Source organism: Anabrus simplex, chromosome 6, assembly GCF_040414725.1.
Source record: "Anabrus simplex isolate iqAnaSimp1 chromosome 6, ASM4041472v1, whole genome shotgun sequence".
Classification (NCBI taxonomy): Eukaryota; Metazoa; Arthropoda; class Insecta; order Orthoptera; family Tettigoniidae; genus Anabrus; species Anabrus simplex.
In genome coordinates, this window is record NC_090270.1 from 161392918 (window position 1) to 161414442 (window position 21525).

The 21525-nt window shown below is 37.5% G+C and overlaps 1 long non-coding RNA gene across 2 annotated transcripts; it reads left to right on the plus strand.

Moving 5' to 3' along the window:
* Positions 1-1835: 1835 nt before the first annotated feature.
* On the plus strand, positions 1836-20863 carry LOC136875604 (uncharacterized). Of its 2 annotated transcripts, none has more exons than XR_011018414.1 (3): positions 1836-1925; positions 19232-19342; positions 19453-20863. It is a non-coding gene; the product is annotated as an uncharacterized lncRNA (long non-coding RNA). The 2 variants fall into 2 exon arrangements; XR_010860488.2 differs by lacking the exon at positions 1836-1925 and adding an exon at positions 13531-13590.
* Positions 20864-21525: the final 662 nt, after the last annotated feature.

Genomic DNA, 21525 nt, shown 5'->3' on the forward strand with positions numbered 1-21525 from the left:
CCAATAACACTGCCCTGTGGGAACATGCCTCCCACCCTCTTAATTGCTGCAGGATCAGATAACACTTCACCTAATTTAATGCTCTGAGTTCTATTTTCTAGAAATTTAGCTACCTATTCAACCACACTTTTGTCTAGTACAATAGCCCTCATTCTTGTCAGTAATCTACCATGATTTACCCTATCAAAAGCCTTGGATAGGTCAATAGCAATACAGTCCATCTGACCTGAATCTAATGCCATATCTTGCTGGATTCCTACAAGTTGAGCCTCACTAGAATAAACTTTCCTAAACTTGAACTGCCTTCTATGAAACCAGTTAGTAATTTGGCAAACTTATCTAATATAATCATAAAGAATGCTTTTCCAGTGCTTACAAACAACACATGTCAAACTAACTGGCCTGTAATTATCTGCTTTATGTTTATCACCCTTTACCTTGTACACTGGGGCTACTATTGCAACTTTCCATTCATGTGGCATAGCTCCTTCATGCAAACAGAAATATTTCAGATATGGCATTGTATCTCAACCCATTGCCTTTAATATATCCACAGAAATCTTATCAAACCCACTGTCTTCCTAGCTTTCAACTTTTGTATCTTTTGTAAATGTCTTTATTATCACAGATAAACTTCAGTAATTTGCCATTATCAGTAACCTTCTCTGTCTGGACATTATCCGTATATCCAACTACCTTTATATATTGCTGACTGAATACTTCTGCCTTCTGTAAGTCCTCACATATACACTCCCCTTGTTCATTAATGGTCCCTGGAATGTCCTCCCTGGAACCTGTTTCTGCCTTAAAGTATCTGAACCAATCCTTCCATAGCTTCTTAAAATTCATATGACTGCCAATTATGTTAGCCATCATGTTATCCTTAGCTGACTTTTTTGCTAAATTCTATTTTCTAATAAGCTCCTTCAATCTCTCCTTACTCCCTCAACCATTCCTAACTCTATTCCTTTCTAATCTGCACCTCCTTCTTACTCAAACACGCAACACTTCTGATAAGATCTACATAGACAAACTACTTCAAACCATGTTATGGAATGTGGAGGGACTTTAAGTCAATACTTGCAATAGAACCATGCACTGGATGAAATCATCATGACATTCTGCTGTTTACAGAAACCATTATCACTGAAGAGATTCATTGGTGTCCAAGGGTTCTATGGAGGTCACATGCTGGCAAGACAGGGAAACAGAGGAAGGCCTGAAGGAGGCATTAACTGCTATATGAAACCATATTCACAATCCCTTCAAATCATCCTAAAGTCACAGTACACGTTATCGCTAGCCACTTCACTTCTCAATGTGGTTATAGCTTACTTCAATGTGAATACCGAACTGGAAATCATAATTGACAGCCTCAGAGAAGCCATTGAATTATTTAATGACTACCAACCTGTGATCATTGCCAGAGATTTCAACTGCCGTATTGACCAGAAAAACTCAACTGATAGTGTAATAGACTCCCAAACAGATCACAACATAAAACTGGTAAATGCAGAAAAGGAATTCACATCCTTAACACAGCAATCAAGGAATCACTCAGATAAAGCAAAATGTCGTCCTCAATCCAACAAGAAACATTTATTAGTCATAAATTCTTTCCAATTGAAAAATAAAAGAACAATGATTACTCCTGTAACATCAATAAGATATTTAAGGAACATTAATAAGGATCTATGGGAAGTAAACCGAAAAACAATTCCTGAAATTAAAACTCTACTAAAGGAAGGGAATCTAGATGAAGCTATGATAAAGCTACAGCAAATAATCTTATCATCTTCTCCAAATACTTATGTACAAAGGAGAGCTAAGCAATGGTTTGATAGGGAATGCTATCTAGCAAGACAAGAGGCACTGCAAGCCCTTCTTGAAGTGAGATCCACAAATGAACAACAACTCATGGAAAAGTATGTGGAGACAAGAAAATCATACAAAGATCTATTAAGAATCAAGAAAACACAATACCAGTACTATAAAAAGGAGGAGGAAATGTTGATAACCTGGTGTTCTGTATATTACTGATGGTGGTTCTGATAAATTTTTTTTTTTTTTAATTTTTTACAGTGTGTTTACTTGTCACCTGTGGTGGAACAGCCAAGATTTAAAATCATAATTGCAATTTGGTTTTGTAAAGTATTCATTTATTGTTTAATGGGACCTTTTGAACTGCAAAATTAAATGAGTGCAAAATCATTTTTGTGTTGTAATGCTACTCTTTTGTCGGAAATCACCCAGAACAAATCGAGCTGCTTTTCTTTGGATTTTTTTTCAGTTCATGAATCAAGTAATCCTGGTGAGGGTCCCATACACTGCAACCATACTCTAGTTAGGATCTTACCAGAGACTTATATGCCTTTTCCTTTATATCCTCTCAACAACCCCTAAATACCCTCATAACCATGTGCAGAGATCTGTACCCTTTATTTACAATCATATTTAGGTGATCACCCCAATGAAGATCTTTCCTTATATTAAGACCTAGGTACTCACAATGATCCCCAAATGGAACTTTCACCCCATCAACCAGTAATTAAAACAAAGAGGACTTTTCCTATTTGTGAAACTTACAACCTGACTTTTAACCCTGTTTATCATCATACCATTGCCTACTGTCCATCTCACAATATTGAGGTCATTATGCAGTTCCTCACAATGTTGTAACTTATATATTACTCTGTAAAGAATAACATCATCTGCAAAAAGCCTTATTACTGATGCCACTTCTTTACACATATAATTGATATATATATATAAGAAAACATAAAAGTCCAATAATACTGCCTTGAGGAAATCCCCTCTTAATTATTACAGGGACAGATAAAGCTTCACCTACTCCAATTGTCTGGGATCTATTTTCTAGAAACATAGCCACCCATTCAGTCACTATTTTGTCCAGTCCAATTGCACTCATTTTTGTCAGTAGTCTTCCATGATCTACCCTATCAAATGTCTTAGACAGGTCAATCGGGATACAATTGATTTGACCTCCTGAATCCAAGATATCAACCATATGGTATTGCCTTATAGTCGTACTTTTACAACATTCCTTTCTATCACATTTATTTTTAACTATGACAAAATCAACTTCAAGATCTCTTATAACATCCATCACTTCAGTTTTTCAGGTTGAGCTCAGCATAACATCTCAAATATTTTTTCCTCTAGTTGGTCCCATCACTCATTGATTCAGCTGTCCTTCCCATATTAAATTATTCATCATTTGCCATTGATGCTTTCATGGCCCATACTTATAGACATGATACAGGCATTTGGGCTTATGCCATGTCAAGAAAATAAGGTGAAATTCTCTGTGTTTTGCAGAGAACTTTGCTTTGTGTCTTCAGAAGAAAATCTTGACCGTCCACAAGAAAGGCTTCTCAACAATGAGGTTTGAATTTAGACATTATAATAGAAGTGGAAGTGGTACATTCATACATCACCAGATGGCTCCCCGGACATGGTACAGCGCTAGCGTTCAAACCGGAAGCTGACGGAACCATCTGAATCAGTCTGAGAGCATAACATAACATAACATAACATAACAGGTGTACGGACAGATGAAAGTATGACATTGACATAAGTCTGGAATGAAACATCTGGCAATGTGGAACGTACGAATTTGGAAAACACCGAAACAAAATAACAATAGTGAAGAGACAGGGAAGAGAGCTACCTATGTAAATCTTTAATGACTGGCAACCACGTATCGTTTAATTGATAGCCATTGTCTCTGTTGAAATTATTAGGATTTCTACGTATTTCCATAGCTTCCCATATAATCCTGGACCTGTAGTGTCTAGTGTGGGTAATAGCTCGAGCATCCTGGAACACGACATCATGACCTGACGATAGAGTGTGCTCAGCTATTGCTGATTTGTCTCGCTGGTTGAGACGAATATTTTGTTCATGTTACTTGATACGAGTACCACTGGACTGGCATGTTTGTCCAAAGTATACCTTACCACAAGCACAGGGAATTTGTACACCCCAGGATGTAAAAGTGGGTAAAATTTGTTCTTGGTTTTACCCAGACTGTAAGCAATTCTAGTGACTGTGCAAAACATGTTTATTATATTGTGTTTGCGGAGGATCTCGGCAATTCGATCTGTGGTGTTCTGAATGTAAGGCAAGTAGGCAGTTTCCTTCACTTCTTCCTTCTGTGAACTTTGCTTTGCCATTTCACTGGGATGCAGGGCTCTATGAATCTGAAAATCGCTGTAATCATTATCCTTGAACGTGACTTTGAGTTTGTCCATCTCCACCTGGATATTTGATGGCTCACAAATTCGTCTCGCTCTCTTGGTGAGTATTTCCACCTATCAATACTTGTTTATTGCACTTATTATGCTAAAGGACTTTTTGACCCTTTACATAAGGTCATCCTCAGCTGAACCATGCATACATATCTATGTGATGAAGCTATGATTAAGATAGTATTGTCAAAGGAATGTCATACGATAATAAACATTAGGTCACATCCAAATGGGGCATGTCATAACGTGAATTGGCATATATGTCACTATGTACAACAATGCATTGTATGTCTAAAATAGTATGTTTAAGATCTTAAAATTAGTTGATAAAACATATCTCACTTAAAACTAACTTATATATATGTACAAGATGAATACAATATATGGGAGCACTTCATGCACATGAACGTTCGTGTCTTGCTTGTTGGCTGACTCCCGTGTTTGATATGGTTTGCTTGTAAAATTGTATAAGTAAAAGATTTTGTCTTCATGTATGTACATAGAGTAAAACACTTTCCAATTTTAAAAAGGTGCCAGACGTATGGTTAAAATTAGGCTAAATATGTTCAGCTCTGCTGTGTGTGTTGCCTTATGTTAAAATCAAATCATGTTGTCCTGTGATGTCCATAAAATCTGAGTGGCATTGGGTTCAAAGTAGTGGCTCCTTTCCCATTTGTAGCTGTGCAGTAATGTTATATTTATCTGTGGAAGATAAGATTGAGCTATGAGTGATATTTATGTTGGAGGAATGTCTAAGGGTTGTGTGTGCTAATTTGAATATGTACTTACCGTTGTTGGTGTGGCTGAGATGTGTTTGATATGCAAGCTTGTTGTGTACTGCTTCGTGTTTTTCTTGGGCTCATACTAGCTGCTGTGAGGGGAAGGGAAGGAGGGTTAGGGAGAGTTGCTGTTGTGGGGGTAGGGGTGGAGCTGGGTGTGTTGTTAGATGTTTTCCTGTCGCGTGTCGCGTTCTGTTTATCGATTATCTTAAGGTAAGAGTTTTTTAGGGCGGGGATAACTGTATTGAAGATGATATTAGTTCTTTCTGTGATGTCATTTATGTTGTAATTTGGATTGGTATACTGACCTAGAGTGATGTAAAATTCTTCTGTTATGTTGAGCAGGTGTTTACCGTATCAAATGCAATAACTGTGAGACAAGCTATGTTGGACGCACCGGTAAAAACTTCCTAACCCGATATAATGAACACATAAACGCGGTAAAACACAATCATTTTTCCTCAATAGGACAACATGTCGCAGACTATAAACACAGTTTCACAAACATCCATAACGACATGCAAATCCTTCATTAAATTACTTAATTTTGCCATTAGTAACAACTACTTTAAATTTCATGATACTATTTCTCAGCAACAAGGATTACCGATGGGATCTCCTGCTTCTGGAATACTCGCCGAAATTTACATTGACATCAATTAATAAAATAGACAATATCTTTTTTTGGTGTAGATTTGTTGATGACATTTTTGTCATCATCGATAATAGATCCACAAATGAAACTGATATATTAGATAAACTCAACACAATAGACCCCCTTTAAAATTTACCATGGAAACCAAAAACAATTGCAATTTGAACTACTTGGACATAACGATAACTAGACATGAAGACCACCTTTCTTCCAGAATATACAGAAAACCCATGCATACCTCAAATACAATTAAAATAGATTCCGTTCACCCCAACACACACAAAAGAGCAGCTTACTACAGTATGATACACAGAGCATTCAATATACCGTTAACACAAGAAGATCTAAACAAAGAATTACAACTAATTCACGACATAGCTAAAAACAATGGATACAAGAAAGAAATGATCAACAAAATCATTCACAAAATAAAATCCCAACCCAAAACCAAACTAAAAAAAGCAGACGAATCCAAGAAAGAGTATGCACTATTCACCTTCAATAATGAACACATACCCCATAACTAACATTTTTAAAAAACATAACCTAAGAATAGCATTTAGAACTACACACAACAGTACCCTGTATAGCAGTAATGTGATTGAAAGACAACCACAATTCTTGTGAGAGAGTGTTGCTTAACAGCAGGTGTAAACAAAACAACTCCCGGGAGTCTGAGTTCAGTTCCTTACGAGCGCGTTGATATATTCTCCTGGCCTTCGGGATATTTCTTTCTCGTGAACAGTTGAGCAAAGTTCTCTGCAAAACGTAAAGAATTTCACCTTATTTTCTTGACACGGCATAAGCCCAAAAGCCTATATCATGTTTATTTTTTGTTTGTTGCTTTCTGTCATTCTCATTTGTTTCCCAATTATTATTTGGTAAATTAAGATCACCTACAACAATAACGTTCCTTTCTGTGTCGTTCCCTACATAGCTGATTATCCTATAAAATAATTCTGCATCAGCATCAGCACCAGCCTTGCCATGTCTGTACACCCCTTAAACATCAAGTTGCCTATTATCTTTAGAGATAAGTCCAAAATTACATATTCCCAATCCTTAACTTTATCATAGCTTACAAAATCTTCTTTCATCAGTTATTCATATAATAACAGGAATAACTGATGACCCCCATCATATCATTTCTAACCTGTCTCTGTGATAAACACTCTAGGTCCGTGAGAAAATTTCCACATTCATAATATCACATGTCAGCCATGATTCAATTCCTGTTTTAATATCTGGTAAATATACATCTATTAAATTATGTAATTCTATTCCTCTCTTTACAATACTTCGCAGTTTACCACTAACAAATAGCCAGAGTGACAGGAATTTCAATATCAAGTTTACTAATAATAAGAAATCAAGCAGAAAAAAGAAAGTAGGGGAAGTGCAATGAGAATGTTGATACCAATGTATGATAACAAAGATAAGGTCATAAGTTATGGTGAAAATAAAAATTTATTTTGCACACAGGTATAAAACTTTCATTGTATTATTATTATTATTATTATTATTTTACAATTTGCTTTACTTCGCACTGACACAGATAGGTGTTATAGCAATGATGGGATAGAAAAGGCCTAGGAGTGGGAAGGAACCAGCCATGGCTTTAACTCATTGGCATACTTCGCGCATGCCAGGCGACCGCGCGTGCATTGACCCTTCACATACAGACAACTGACAGGCGGTCCACTGAGAAGAAAGCTTTCTGCAACTAGTTCAAGCCTTCTGTCCATAGATGGCATGACATGCAGTATATCATCTGTAAGCTGAGAATCCGCTCTCTCTCTTGAAGTTGGAATGAACATCATAGATTGTAATACTAAAAAGAGAAAGATGTTCCACCTATTCAATACAAAAATATTGTTGCACGAATTAATGTAGCAACATATTTAATATGTTATGGGACCGATTTCGACATATGTCCATGTCATCATCAGCAGACACAAAAATGGCAAGAAGTCAACACAACTGTAACACTTATGACACTTTTCTTGAATTAAAAATAGAAGTTCATGTAGAGAAAAGTGTCATAAGACACAAAGAAGTCAACACAACTGTAACACTTATGACACTTTTCTTGAATTAAAAATAGAAGTTCATGTAGAGAAAAGTGTCATAAGTGTTACAATTGTGTTGACTTCTTGCCATTTTTGTGTCAGCTGATGATGACACATATGTCGAAACCAGTCCCATAACATATTAAATATGTTGCTACATTAATTCGTGCAACAATACTTTTGTATTGAATAGGTGGAACATCTTTCTCTTTTTAGCATTGTAATTAATAGTTCGATATGGATCAGTGATGAAGTTTTTAATCATAGATTGTATCACGCAGCACATAATCGCTCTCCAAGTAGGGTGATAACCCGCTTGATAATCAGAAGAAATGACTGATTTTAGATTATATTTTTTATTTTTTATTTTATGAAATGCTACCTCTCATGCAAAGGCTGCCTTGCGACAAAGTATACTTTTACATTTATTTTTAGAAGGTAAATAGGTATACTGTACTTGATAAATGTTGAAGGTAACCTAATTGTAACAGTGATTTCTTAGAATTATCAGTGAGCCCCTTAAGGCTATGATGGCAATCTCCCATAACGCTGTAACTGGCAGAGACATCTGTTTCCAGAAATTAGCGGCAAAAGCGGGAATCGTTCCCCTTGCTCCAATCATCAGACCTACTATGTCGATTTCCTCTATCTGGTATTTCTCCCTGTAGTAAGGAATTTGTTGATAAGTAAATATTCCTTTTCTCTAGGTTAACATCTGAGGGCTGTGACTTATGGCTTTCAAAGCGAATTGCGGGGTCGATGATGTAACCTCTCTTCTTATTCTTGAAAGCAATGATGTCAATCCTTCTGTGGCTTCCATTGTCCGCTAAGCCATGAACCTCTTCAAATACCTGGAAACTATGGTCTTTTAGCGTTGCCGGAATTAACAAGCGAATGTTATGATGACACATATTCCTTAAAAGTTCAACATGAGGACAAGATCCCAGAACATGCGCAAGAGTTTCAATCTCCTTGAGGCAGCGCCTACAAAGGGAATCGTTCTGAGATCTTCCTGGTACCGATCTAACTGCTGAAATGTTTGCTGTCATCTTAACTGCTTCACGCCATTCACTACATGATAAGCCTTGATGGTCTCGAATCCAGGAGTTGGCAGGAGTATATTCATTGTACAAACATACACCTCTTCCTTTCTGCTGCAAGTTACACCACTCACTGAATGCCCTTTCTCTCAGTACTCTTCTCACTTTCCTGGCATCTGTTATTTCTAGGCGTGGATGCAGCAAATTGTCAGATGGAGGGACATTGAGGGATTGTAGTGAGAGAGTTATTTCTTCTTTCAGATTTCTTGTAGCATGGATGCATTCGTCACCTGAGCTTAATAGTACCTTACAGATGTTAATGTGCTGAAGATGAGCTTCCCAAGTGGCACAGAAGAGTCTCAACCCCTTATATTTTTTCTCAGTGTAGACCATTCCATTAGGAATGTCTGCAGGTATTTGAAGAATTTCCTTAAGAGCACTTCGAATTAGTATGTCTGTATCAGCAAGGAACTTTTTCGGAATCTTCTCTGGCTTGATAGTTTGGAATGGGTATATGAGAGATGGGCATTTAACTGTGTTTATTACTTTAAATTTCTGGTCAGCCTGTAATAGTGGAGAAGAAACCAATTTCTCCATTTTATTCCGTAATTTTTTAAGCTCCTGTGTAGGTTGAAAAATTATTTCATTTGAAAAGTTAACTCCCAGATAGCGGATTGTTTCCCCACATCGCAAACTCGATATATCATAGCTCTTAAATTCAGCTGGGTCTTCGATTAACTTTCTGCGTTTGATGCAGATTGCCGTAGATTTCATTGGGTTGATATAAAGCCCTATTTCATGAAATCTTCTTGTATTACAAGGAACAAAATTGAACATATATTATGGGATAGTCAGAGTAAATTTGGCAGTGATGTAGTTTCAGAAAATTAATTAATTTTTTTTACTAGCAGTGAAAATTATAGCAGCATAACAAAAAAATTCACGTGAGAGTGATGACGCGTTTGAAAGTGATGATAATGAAGTCCATCCTGCGTACAAAAAGACAAAGGAAGGTGGCTAAAAATGGAGTAAAACAGGTGAGAAACCATCCAAATATGATTTTATGTGAAATTCTGGAATAAAATCTACCATAAACAGGACCCTCCCTCCAGATCCCTCTCCTCTACACATTTCTCAACATGTGATTTACTACTCGTTATGGGATGAGGTAGCTACTGAAAGGAAAAGTTTGGCCGATCAGTTATTCACAGAAAAAATCCCAACTTACCTGTGTAAGTTCACTGAGAACATTTCACAAGACTTATAACTCTAGGCCATGCCGTGACTGTGTTGAAAGCTAGAGCAGCAAGAAAAGTGTAACGAGATACAAATGTGAAAGTGTTTGGTGGCTTTGCATTTCCCAGAATGTTTTAGGATGTTTCACACCATTAAAACTAGGTATGATTAAAATTCAGTATGTTGCAGATTATATGTATAAATCTTAGTAGTGTAAAACTGTATCTTATGCATGAAAGATGGTATACAGTGCATGCACAGTACATTAAAATTAGTATGTCAATGTGTTAATTAAAATACAACCCCAGCATTTGCCTGATATCAAAATGGGAAACCACGGAAAACCATCTTCAGGGCGACCGACAGTGGGGTTCGAAATCACTATCTCCTGGATGCAAGTTCACAGCTGCGCGGCAAGATAGTGGGCCCAGTCTAAAAAGAAGAATGGATGAGAGAGTTCACTGTGCAGACCACATCCCTCCAGAATGACCTTCAGAATGAGCAGCAGTTGCTTGGTGTGGCAAGGCCCACCAAGGCTATAGAACCATGGGTGGGGTAAAAAAACTCTTTTTCAGCATCTGCATGGGTGGCAGTTACCTATTCAATGTATACAGTGTTGATTTAATACTTCTAATCCAAGCTGCCACTTCTCCTTGGATGATGGAAGGTCAATTTTAATCAGTTTCCTGGGATACATTACAAGCACTTGTGTGATAAGTTTGGAAGTCTCATAGCTGGAAAGTAACACATATTGCACATTGAAACAACAGTGTCACCAACTAGCCTTCTCACTGCCATAAATATATGGGTACCGAATGTGCTTGTGTAATTTTGTCTTTGCAACCAGAGTACTTAAAACTTCAACAGATTTACACTCTCACAGCCTAATGTCTCAAAAGAAGTCCATTATTCGTCATATATATATATCTTGTAAAACTACGACACATATTAATTCAATAGGTTGCTCCAGTACTAAAACACATTTTGAAGGAAATAACTGCCATGATATTATACTACTTTTGAATAATAGTGTTATTTTATTTATACCTCACTACTGGACTTGCTCCAACATCTGAAAAAAAAAAAAAAAAAATTTAGTTAAGCTGTCAGTAAAAATCAGTTATGCCAAGAAGGGCAGATCAAAAAGTAATGGTCAACATATTTTATGAAATATTTAATGAACAGGAAACACAAAAACAAAGTATATTGTACCAGGAAAAGTTGTGGGCAAAGGGCATGAGTAGGACCTCAGGGAGTGGAACTGGGTTTTGGAGCCAATACAGAGAAGGATAGTCTCGCAGAGCGAATAATAGATGGTAAATAATTTTTTTTCAAAACAATTTATTAATTTCTCACCCTGCGGTATGATTGTTGACTCAAAATTTATATTGAAATTAAATGTTGAAAATAATCTTCTTGAAAAAAAAATGGCATAAATATCATTGGTTTCAAAGTCTTTCATATGTGTGAATTTCTACCTAAAGTCTTTTTAAACCTAAGCACACTTTTATAATGGTAAATGGATATGAGAAATTATTAAAAGTTTTCAGTTCTCAGTTCGTCAATCTCGTTATACAGCACACTTGAAATCCTACAGTCTTTCTACGAGAAATGAAATTGAAATTAAATTTATCACTTTTGAGAAATTATGGAAATTGTTCACACGCGACACTGAAGTTTCACTGTTCAAAATAAATGAAAAAGTTTAGTCAGTTTGTTACTCACTTATGACAAGAACTGTTGTTACCAAATGTCGAAAGATGGACATCTGGAATGTTCCATGTAGAATCAGGATCGGCGATGTTGACGTTCCCGATGAGGTGATGACAGCAGGAACTGTTGAGTTTCGCACACGAAAATTCATTTAGTGCGACTGGTTATCACTTACACTGTTGAACACTATTTATGGCGTATGAAGAATCACAGTCCTTTCTGTACTAAATACTATTTACAGTCGTTATTGAAACGTTCTTAATCACACAGTTCACACTTGAAGAAAGAAAGCAAGTCGATAAGCACAGTCTGTGAACACAGTCATTAAGTTAGATTTTCTGCTAATCCTGTTATATTAACTCAGAAAAGTTCTTACTTTTTCATTTAAAATATTGATGTGACGTGAATAAAGAAATATAATGCAATACTCGAGAAAAAAAAATAAGTTCTGGTGATTCTTAAGTATTAGGCTCTGTAGAAGTTTAATGTTACTTGACGTTGCCTAAGTCCACACGTAATGAAATAGTTAATATTTGTACTCCAATAAGTTCACTCGTGTTACAGTCTTAAATGTCTTTTTAGGATTATATTGTAATCGCGACGCGACATACTAACTGCAGTGCGACGTCCTTTATCGGCGATAGAATTTCGCGTTCTGGAGATACGACGAAAGTACTTCTACCGTGACTGCGCGAACATACTGTACGCGGGCCGGTCTCTTCACTATCTCACTCACACAGTTGTCTGCTTGTCCTTGTATGGTACTGTACTGTACTGCACTGCCTTGCGGGCTATCTGGCCTTGACATATATAGATACCAGCGCAGGGAGGGGTGGCAGCTCTCTCTCGGCCATGTGACCGTAATTACGTAATTTCGTTGAGACTTTAAATTGTTATAACTCAACAACCGTTTGATGAATTAATTTGAAATTTACAGGGATTAACTTTTATGATGTTTGCTATAATTCAGCGTTTGTCCCGTTGAAATTGGTTAAGGTGTTAAAAAGCTGTTAAAAGAAAAATTCTTTCGAGAAATATCTCTAGGGGAGGTGAGCTTCGAGCGACAGGTGACGTCACTTGACTCCGCCTAGCGTACTCGTAGGGTCTGGCACATACTGGAACATTCTTTACATGGATGTTCGTACGTCGGTCGGATCTTTAATGCTGGAAATAACATTTCTTTCAATTAATATGGACCAGGACCTAGGCCTTCCTGGTACAATATACACTGTGACCTGTGTTTGAATAGTCATCAAGAGAGGATGGAGAAATTTATTTTGTGTTCTAAAATTATTGTAGTATAATTTTTTATTTCAGAAACCTCAAGAAAAGGCTTTTAGGACATGAACACTCAATCATTGTTATGCATATTTTTTGAATAATCTATTTACATTTGAAATTGTGAAGAGAAAGTGACATGGCAGGAATTTTGTAATATTGTGCAATTTTATTTTAAAATTGTAAAATTTCAAAGGGTCTTTAGTTTTGAGGCAGCCTGTACTGCATGTACAGTTTCCGCTGATGTAACTTTCGTGTCACAACTGAAATGTTCGAGAACTTGTAAAAACTTAATCATCATAAATGTAGAGTTCTTATTGGCTACAAAAATAACTATTTCAATTGATTGGAATAACAATCATTTTAATTGGTGAACATGGAGATCTGGGGAAATTCCGGGTTTCCATTGGTTACTTTGTGATTGGTCCATTTCCGGCCACTGCCAGCTTCGTGTGTGTGATGCATGTGTCCTGCGTCTTTTCCAGTGGACTGGCCTAGCGAGCGCACGCACTCGGGGTCTACCTCGTCTGGGGTCCCTGGTCTCTCATGGTAAGCGCTATGTTATCGTTTTTCACTTAATTTAAATTCATTCTTGTGTTTCGGCCTTTTCTTATTTAAAGTAAATTTCTGTGTTAATATAAATTTTATTTCGCATAATGGAGTTTTCTTCTAGACATCCATATTCACCACTTTTGGGTTTTGAATGATTGTACCTCAATGGGCAGTCATAGCATTTTGTTGTTGGGGGCAAGTCTCTTTACTTGTTCAGTATTTGTAACTAAATGTAGATTTAACTTCCTTTTCTTAATTAACCATGTTACCAACCACGTGTAAAGATTTGTTTTCTTTTGAGATTGCCTTCTGTACGTATGTTGCAATTTCTATGTAAAGTATTAATCTCATACCATCCAAGAAACTGAACTGTTTTATCATTCTGTTTTTTTAAACTCTATTTAAAAGCCTTGTAATATCAGTGTTTCCTTCATTGTTGGCTACTATGCCATTTGTTTGTTTTCATTTAATTTGAATTTGTATTGCATTCCATCTTGTAAATCAGTAATATAGTTTATTGAGGGTGATTGTCGAGATCTTCCCTTTCCCTACAATGAGATATGATCTCATGGCCTAGTAGGGTTCCTTCCACATTTCCACGTCCTTCCGTAGTTGTCGTTTGTTAGACCTGTAAGTTAAAAGTTTTTGCAACGCGAACATGGTGTTAATTTGGGGTTAATAAGTTTGGTTTTAATTTAATATTTTCCACATTTTATATCATTCCTTTTTTATTATTACCATTTTGGGTACACACAGGTGCTACATTGATAGCAGAGTGTGGGTTGTGTAACAAAGGGAGCCAGCAGTGATTATTCTCAACTAAATTTCAAAATTTTATGTAAACTCGCCTAATCTTTTAATATTGTCTCTATATTTCAAGTGGTTTGTCATGTGGTGGGGAATCCAAGAAAAGTATTATTTAACTGATGACTTGTTTCTTCTATAGGTTGTAACTGTTACGTGTGCATTCCTAATGCTGTTTATTTGTATTTTTCATCATGCTTGTTCGAGTTCAATCTTCACATAATACCAATATAATGGTCCGTTATTGAACATTATAAATTTTCCAGCAAACTCATTCTTTGTTGCCTGCGTTTCGCCCTCGTGTGCTAAGTTGGGCTCATCAGTTGGTACTTAGTACACCTACCAAGATGTAACGCTAGTGCATACTGTGGAGGCCACTGCATAGGCTACCTGAAGCTACCAGCAGTGCCAATGCACCATGAGAGACTTTGTCTCACTTCCAATAATTGATGCCTGCCTGGCCATCAGATGATATAGATTTTGATTCCCATAGGGAACATGAAATATTTGCCCTGAATGAGTAAATTTATAATATTATATTATATTATACACTGACTGACAGAGCAAATGCAACACCAAGAAGGAGTGGTCAGAACTTTATGCCAATTGCAGGGTAGACTGACGTCACTGAGGTATGCTCATGATGTGAAATGCGCCGCTGTGCTGCGCACGTAGCGAACGATAAATGGGACACGGCGTTGGCGAATGGCCCACTTCGTACCGTGATTTCTCAGCCAACAGTCATTGTAGAACATGTTGTCGTGTGCCACAGGACACGTGTATAGCTAAGAATGCCAGGCCGCCGTCAACGGAGGCATTTCCAGCAGACAGACGACTTTACGAGGGGTATGGTGATCGGGCTGAGAAGGGCAGGTTGGTCGCTTCGTCAAATCGCAGCCGATACCCATAGAGATGTGTCCACGGTGCAGCGCCTGTGGCGAAGATGGTTGGCGCAGGGACATGTGGCACGTGCGAGGGGTCCAGGCGCAGCCCGAGTGACGTCAGCACGCGAGGATCGGCGCATCCGCTGCCAAGCGGTGGCAGCCCCGCACGCCACGCCACGTCAACCGCCATTCTTCAGCATGTGCAAGACACCCTGGCTGTTCCAATATCGACCAGAATAATTTCCCGTCGATTGGTTGAAGGAGGCCTGCACTCCCGGCGTCCGCTCAGAAGACTACCATTGACTCCACAGCATAGACGTGCACGCCTGGCATGGTGCCGGGCTAGAGCAACTTGGATGAGGGAATGGCGGAACGTCATGTTCTCCGATGAGTCACGCTTCTGTTCTGTCAGTGATAGTCACCGCAGACGAGTGTGGCGTCGGCGTGGAGAAAGGTCAAATCCGGCAGTAACTGTGGAGCGCCCTACCGCTAGACAACGCGGCATCATGGTTTGAGGCGCTATTGCGTATGGTTCCACGTCACCTCTAGTGCGTATTCAAGGCATGTTAAATGCCCACCGCTACGTGCAGCATGTGCTGCGGCCAGTGGCACTCCCGTACCTTCAGGGGCTGCCCAATGCTCTGTTTCAGCAGGATAATGCCCGCCCACACACTGCTCGCATCTCCCAACAGGCTCTACGAGGTGTACAGATGCTTCCGTGGCCAGCGTACTCTCCGGATCTCTCACCAATCGAACACGTGTGGGATCTCATTGGACGCTGTTTGCAAACTCTGCCCCAGCCTCGTACGGACGACCAACTGTGGCAAATGGTTGACAGAGAATGGAGAACCATCCCTCAGGACACCATCCGCACTCTTATTGCCTCTGTACCTCGATGTGTTTCTGCGTGCATCGCCGCTCGCGGTGGTCCTACATCCTACTGAGTCGATGCCGTGCGCATTGTGTAACCTGCATATCGGTTTGAAATAAATATCAATTATTCGTCCGTGCTGTCTCTGTTTTTTCCCCAACTTTCATCCCTTTCGAACCACTCCTTCTTGGTGTTGCATTTGCTCTGTCAGTCAGTGTATAATATTATATAATATTATATTGCCTGAACTGTTGGAGGAAATGGTAAGTCAATGTCTATAACAATAATTCTATCAGTTTCACTGTCAATTTTCATTAAGTGTTGTTTGTCATAAGCCTTGTGCTAACCACGTGTTTTTTTGGTAAAGTTATATTATCACATTGCGTGTGCATGTGCCGTGTTTGAATTCTGTAAGTCTTCTCTAATAATTTTCAATGTGTGTTTGATCATTTAAAGTTTTCTTGATCCGTGTGTCTCTATCGTAAAATCTGTGTGATTATTGGTTGCTTTAGGCTATGTCATTAATTTATGCCAAGTGCTGTACTTCCTTGTCTGACTGCATGTTATCTCTCGAACAGCTGAAATACATATCTATGTTGGAGACAGCTAATTACTTGACCTACTTCGAGTGCTGCATATATTTTCCATCCTATAATTTTCTTGTGTCCTAATCTTCTTGTTCTTCTTCCAGAAGATGTAAATTAATGTGTTATACTGGTCATCGTGTTCAGGTTGATAATTTTTAGCATGGGGTATCATTGGATTTTATCAAACATACGTCCTGGTAAATCTTCAGCAATATTTTTTAGGTTAATGGTTGTAATTTTTCGATGATATTTTTGAGTGTTTTTCTTTTTCCAAATCTTATATGTTGGCAAATTATTTTCAAAATTTATTTCTTGCCACATGCTGCATTTTTTTCAGTATTATGTTTTTTATGTGATCTTTTAAAATTATCTGCTACGTTGTGTTTTAGCTCAGTACATATCTAAATTTATGGTCGTGTGGTGTTTCTGTCTTCTACTGTACCTGGGTTTGTTTCCAAGTAGGTATGGGACTACTAGGGTTCTATGAGGACTGGCATAGTCTCATAGGGTGATTCATGTTCACCCTATTTATAGACCAGCTTCAGCTGACGCTGTAATGGCAAATTTTGATCGGTTATGGATCTACACTTCTGCTCACGACGTATTTGAATTCTGGTGTACATCTGATATGAGTTTCTTCCGTAATCTTTGGCCCAATATTAGGTGGCTAGATGGAGAATAGTGTCCATCATTGTTGTAAATTATGTACTAGGATCTTCAGATGTTCATTTCAGTATCATTATTTTGAGCTATTAACTTCAGTTAAATCTGTTGTTTCATAGGTCATCAAGATTTGTGTTTCAGTTATTCTAAATTCGTAATTAAAATTTGCAGTGAAATTTTGCTAGTGTTACGATTTGGTAAAGTTCTTCAATTAATTCTCTTTAATTATTCTATTTTTATTTTATTTTCTCGTTGTGTATTTTTATTCGTTTCTGATTTCATGTTTCTAAATTTATTTACCCAGTTTGCTCGATTAAGGGGTCCAGTGGACTGAGCAAAATTTCCAAAATTCTGTAATGCACCTTGTCGGGTCTGTCCATCCATATTTGTAAATATTTATAAATATTGGATGTCATTTGTGTTTGTTGTCTTGGGAAGGCATTTATATGTACCGAGACTTAAGACTTTACGTACTGAGAGGCCATTCCTCTCCTGGGAGTATGATACTGGTTCTAATATGGTCTCAATGTCGCGTGATGAAATGAAGAGTACTGAGGTCGTGTTGTACCTTTTTCATTGGTTAGTACTGTTTGATTTAGAGGTCATTGGACTGGTGTATTTGTGTGTATTGTGTTCTTGTATTGTGTGTGATGGAATCAGTAGTATTGAGGTCATGTTGTATCTTCTTCATTGGTTGGTACTGCTTGATTCAGGGGTCATCACACTTGTGTTTCATGTGTGTTCTTGTAGCATTATGTGTTGGATGACAGACAGGCTTGGTGGTCATGGTGTGTCCTGCTATACTCTGGTATTTCCTAGTATGAAGGTGTTCCTTATTCCTTTTTATTTCTTATATCAGTGAGTTGGATTTCTTTATGTGCACTCTTGAACGGTTTTCATTTTTCATTTGGATATTCTATTTTATCAGTAAATCGGTAATTTTTAATTCTGTATTCTTGGTCTTAATTTTTTTTAATTTGATTGGTGTGACACATAATACGTAATGTTAGTTTTATCAGCGTTAAAATTTTAAAGTAATGTGTACATGGCATGGTAAAGGGATAGTGACTTACTGACCTCATTTCACAGGGTCATGTGAGCAATGTTGCAAGCTAACATAATAAACGTAACTATCTCCCTGTTTTGGATTTCCCTGCAACATTCCAAATTTCACTTTCCATTTTTTTTTTCAATGTTGGATAATTAAGAACGCACATGGTAAAGCAATTTAAAGTAAAATTTTAAAGAGGATATGGGTAGTACATTATGTGCCCTAATGGTAAGGTTGTACATGTGTGGTACTTCAGTCAATGAAGGTCTAGTTTGGGTAATTTATTACTTGGAGGATGTTTTCTCGTTTGGTTGACCTGTCATACCTGTAGTGCTTGAAAAGATTGATTGTGAATTGTGTATAATGGAATTGGATGAATTGTAATGTGTCATGTTGTATCCTCAGTAACATATGCTTTTATCATTTATTTTTCCTGGTAAATTTCTTCTATTGAGTCTTGGGTTATGTAAAATCTTGGTTTCCTTCTGTATTTGTGGGTCTAGGGTAAACTCCTGTAAATTTTTATCTGTTTTGCTTGCTTTATTTCTTTTGAGATTTTGAAATAGCGCTTGCCCTGAGGGCTGGAGAATCCCAAAGTTATAGCGAGGCAGGGCACCTCCCTAAGGTGTTTTGTGGAGTCACCAGTTTGGTGCCTCAAAATTTATTTAGTTAAGGAATAAAATAGAAAACACACCCTTGTAACTTCAGTTGTCCTTTTTAGTTCTTCTGTAGTGCTGGCCGATGGCCTTATTTCTCCTGTTCTCCATTTCTGCTGCAGATTGGCTCTGGTCTAGTGACTGCGATAACCAGGTCCATCCAAAGGAGAACCTGCCGTGTCTGTTGGAAGGGCACTATGAATTTCCTGGCCGATTAACATCCGACCCTCGAGGTGAGTAACGAAAAATTCCTGGTGGTGGCAGTTCCTTTGTACTATGCCACGCTTCACTATATGCTTATTGTAAGTTTACTACATGGTTGAGCTGAAATGAAGCTTCGCAGGTGGCCATGGTGCGACTGAATGTGGATGGAGGTCGTTGGCAATTGGCCGTGGTCAGTGCCTACATTGAACAGCAATACCGGTGGTCAACTTGTGACTCTACGGCCAGTAATGGACATTCTTCTCAAGAACTAAGATATTGTGGTGTTGAGTGTCAGATAGGCTGTGTGGTCACCCTCCCCCCCCCCTCAGAGTAAAATTAAAGTGTATTTGTTTCGAGCATAGCTCGAATTTAAAGTGGGGGAAGATGTAACCTGTGTTTGAACAATCATAAACTAAGGACAGAGAAATTTATTTTGTGTTATAAAATTATTGTAGTAATTTTTTAATTTTTGGAAACTGAAAGAAAAGATTTTAAGGACATTGAAATCTCAATCATTTTTATGCATATTTTTTAAAATTATCTATCTAAATTTGGAATTGTGAAGAGAAAGTGACGAGGCAGGAATTTTGTAATATTGTGTAATTGTTTTTTAAAACTGAAAAATTTAAAAGGGTCTTTATTTTTGAAGCAGCCTGTACTGCATGTGTAATTTTTGCTGATGTAACTTTCGTGTCGCAGTTGAAATGTTCGAGAACTTGTAAAAACTTTATGATCATAAATGTAGAGTTCTTATTGGCTACAAAAAAAACCTAATTCAATTGGTTGGAATAACAATCATTTTAATTGGTGAACATGGAGATCTGGGGAAATTCTGTGTTTCCATTGGTAACTTTGTGATCGGTCCATTTCCGGCCTCCACTGGCTTCATGTGGGCGATGCATGTGTCCTGCGTCTTTTCCAGCGGACCGGCCTAGCAAGAACGCGCTAGGGGTCTATCCCATCTGGGGGTCCCAGTTCTCTCATGGTAAGCGCTATGTTATTGTTTTTCACTTAATTTAAATTCATTCTTGTGTTTCAGCCTTTTCTTATTTAAAGTAAATTTCTGTGATAATATAAATTTTATTTCACGTAACGGAGTTTACTTCTAGACTTCCATATTCACCAATTTTGGGTTTTGAATGACTGTACCTCAATGGGCAGTCATAGCATTTTGTTGTTGGGAGCAAGTCTCTTTACTTGTTCAGTATTTGTAACTAAATATAGATTTAACTTCCTTTTCTTAATTAACCTTGTTACCAATCACGTGTAAATATTTGTTTTCTTTTGAGATTGCCTCCCGCACATATGTTGCAATTTCTATGTCATGTTTTAATCTCATACCATCCAAGGAGCTGAATTGTTTTGTTGTTCTGTTTTTTTAAAACTCTATTTAAAAGCCTTGTAATATCAGTGTTTCCTTCATTGTTGACTACTATGCCATTTGTTTGTTTTCGTTTAATTTGAATTTGTATTGCATTCCATCTTGTAAATCAGTAATATAGTTATTTGAAGGTGATTGTCGAGAGCTTCCTTTTCCCCAGGATGAGATACGATCTCATGGCCTAGTAGGGTTCTTTCCACGTTTCCACATTCTTTCATAGTTGTCGTTTGTTAGACCTATAAGTTAAAGTTTTCACAACGCAAACATGGCGTTAATTTGGTTTTAACATATTTTTCAAATTTCATATTATTATTGTTGTTGTTGCTGTTGTTGTTGTTGTTATTGTTGTTGTCATTATTATTATTATTATTATTATTATTATTATTATTATTATTATTATTATTATTATTATATGTGTACATGCTCACCAGGTGCTACATACACAAAAATGTACAGGTTTTACTTATATTTCAGAATAAAAACCAAATCTCTCGAGTCATTTCTCCTATTGTGATACCAAATTGTATATGTCTTGTTCATAGAACTCGGTTCTCTAGGAGTGCACATGACTGATTTCACTTCTTCATCTGAATCAAAGTTATGATCTCTTTGGACTCAGTTTAGAGGTCCAAAGAGGTGCAAGTCTGCACAGTTCATACAAAAAATAGAGAAGTATGGCTGGGAGGTACTCAATTATCCTCATTACAGTCCAGACCTTGCAACATCTGACTTCCACCTCTTTGGACCTATGGAGGAATTTCTGGTAGATCAATGCATTGGTTCAGATTAAGAAGTGAAATTGATCGTGTGTAAGTGGTACAGGAAATTAAG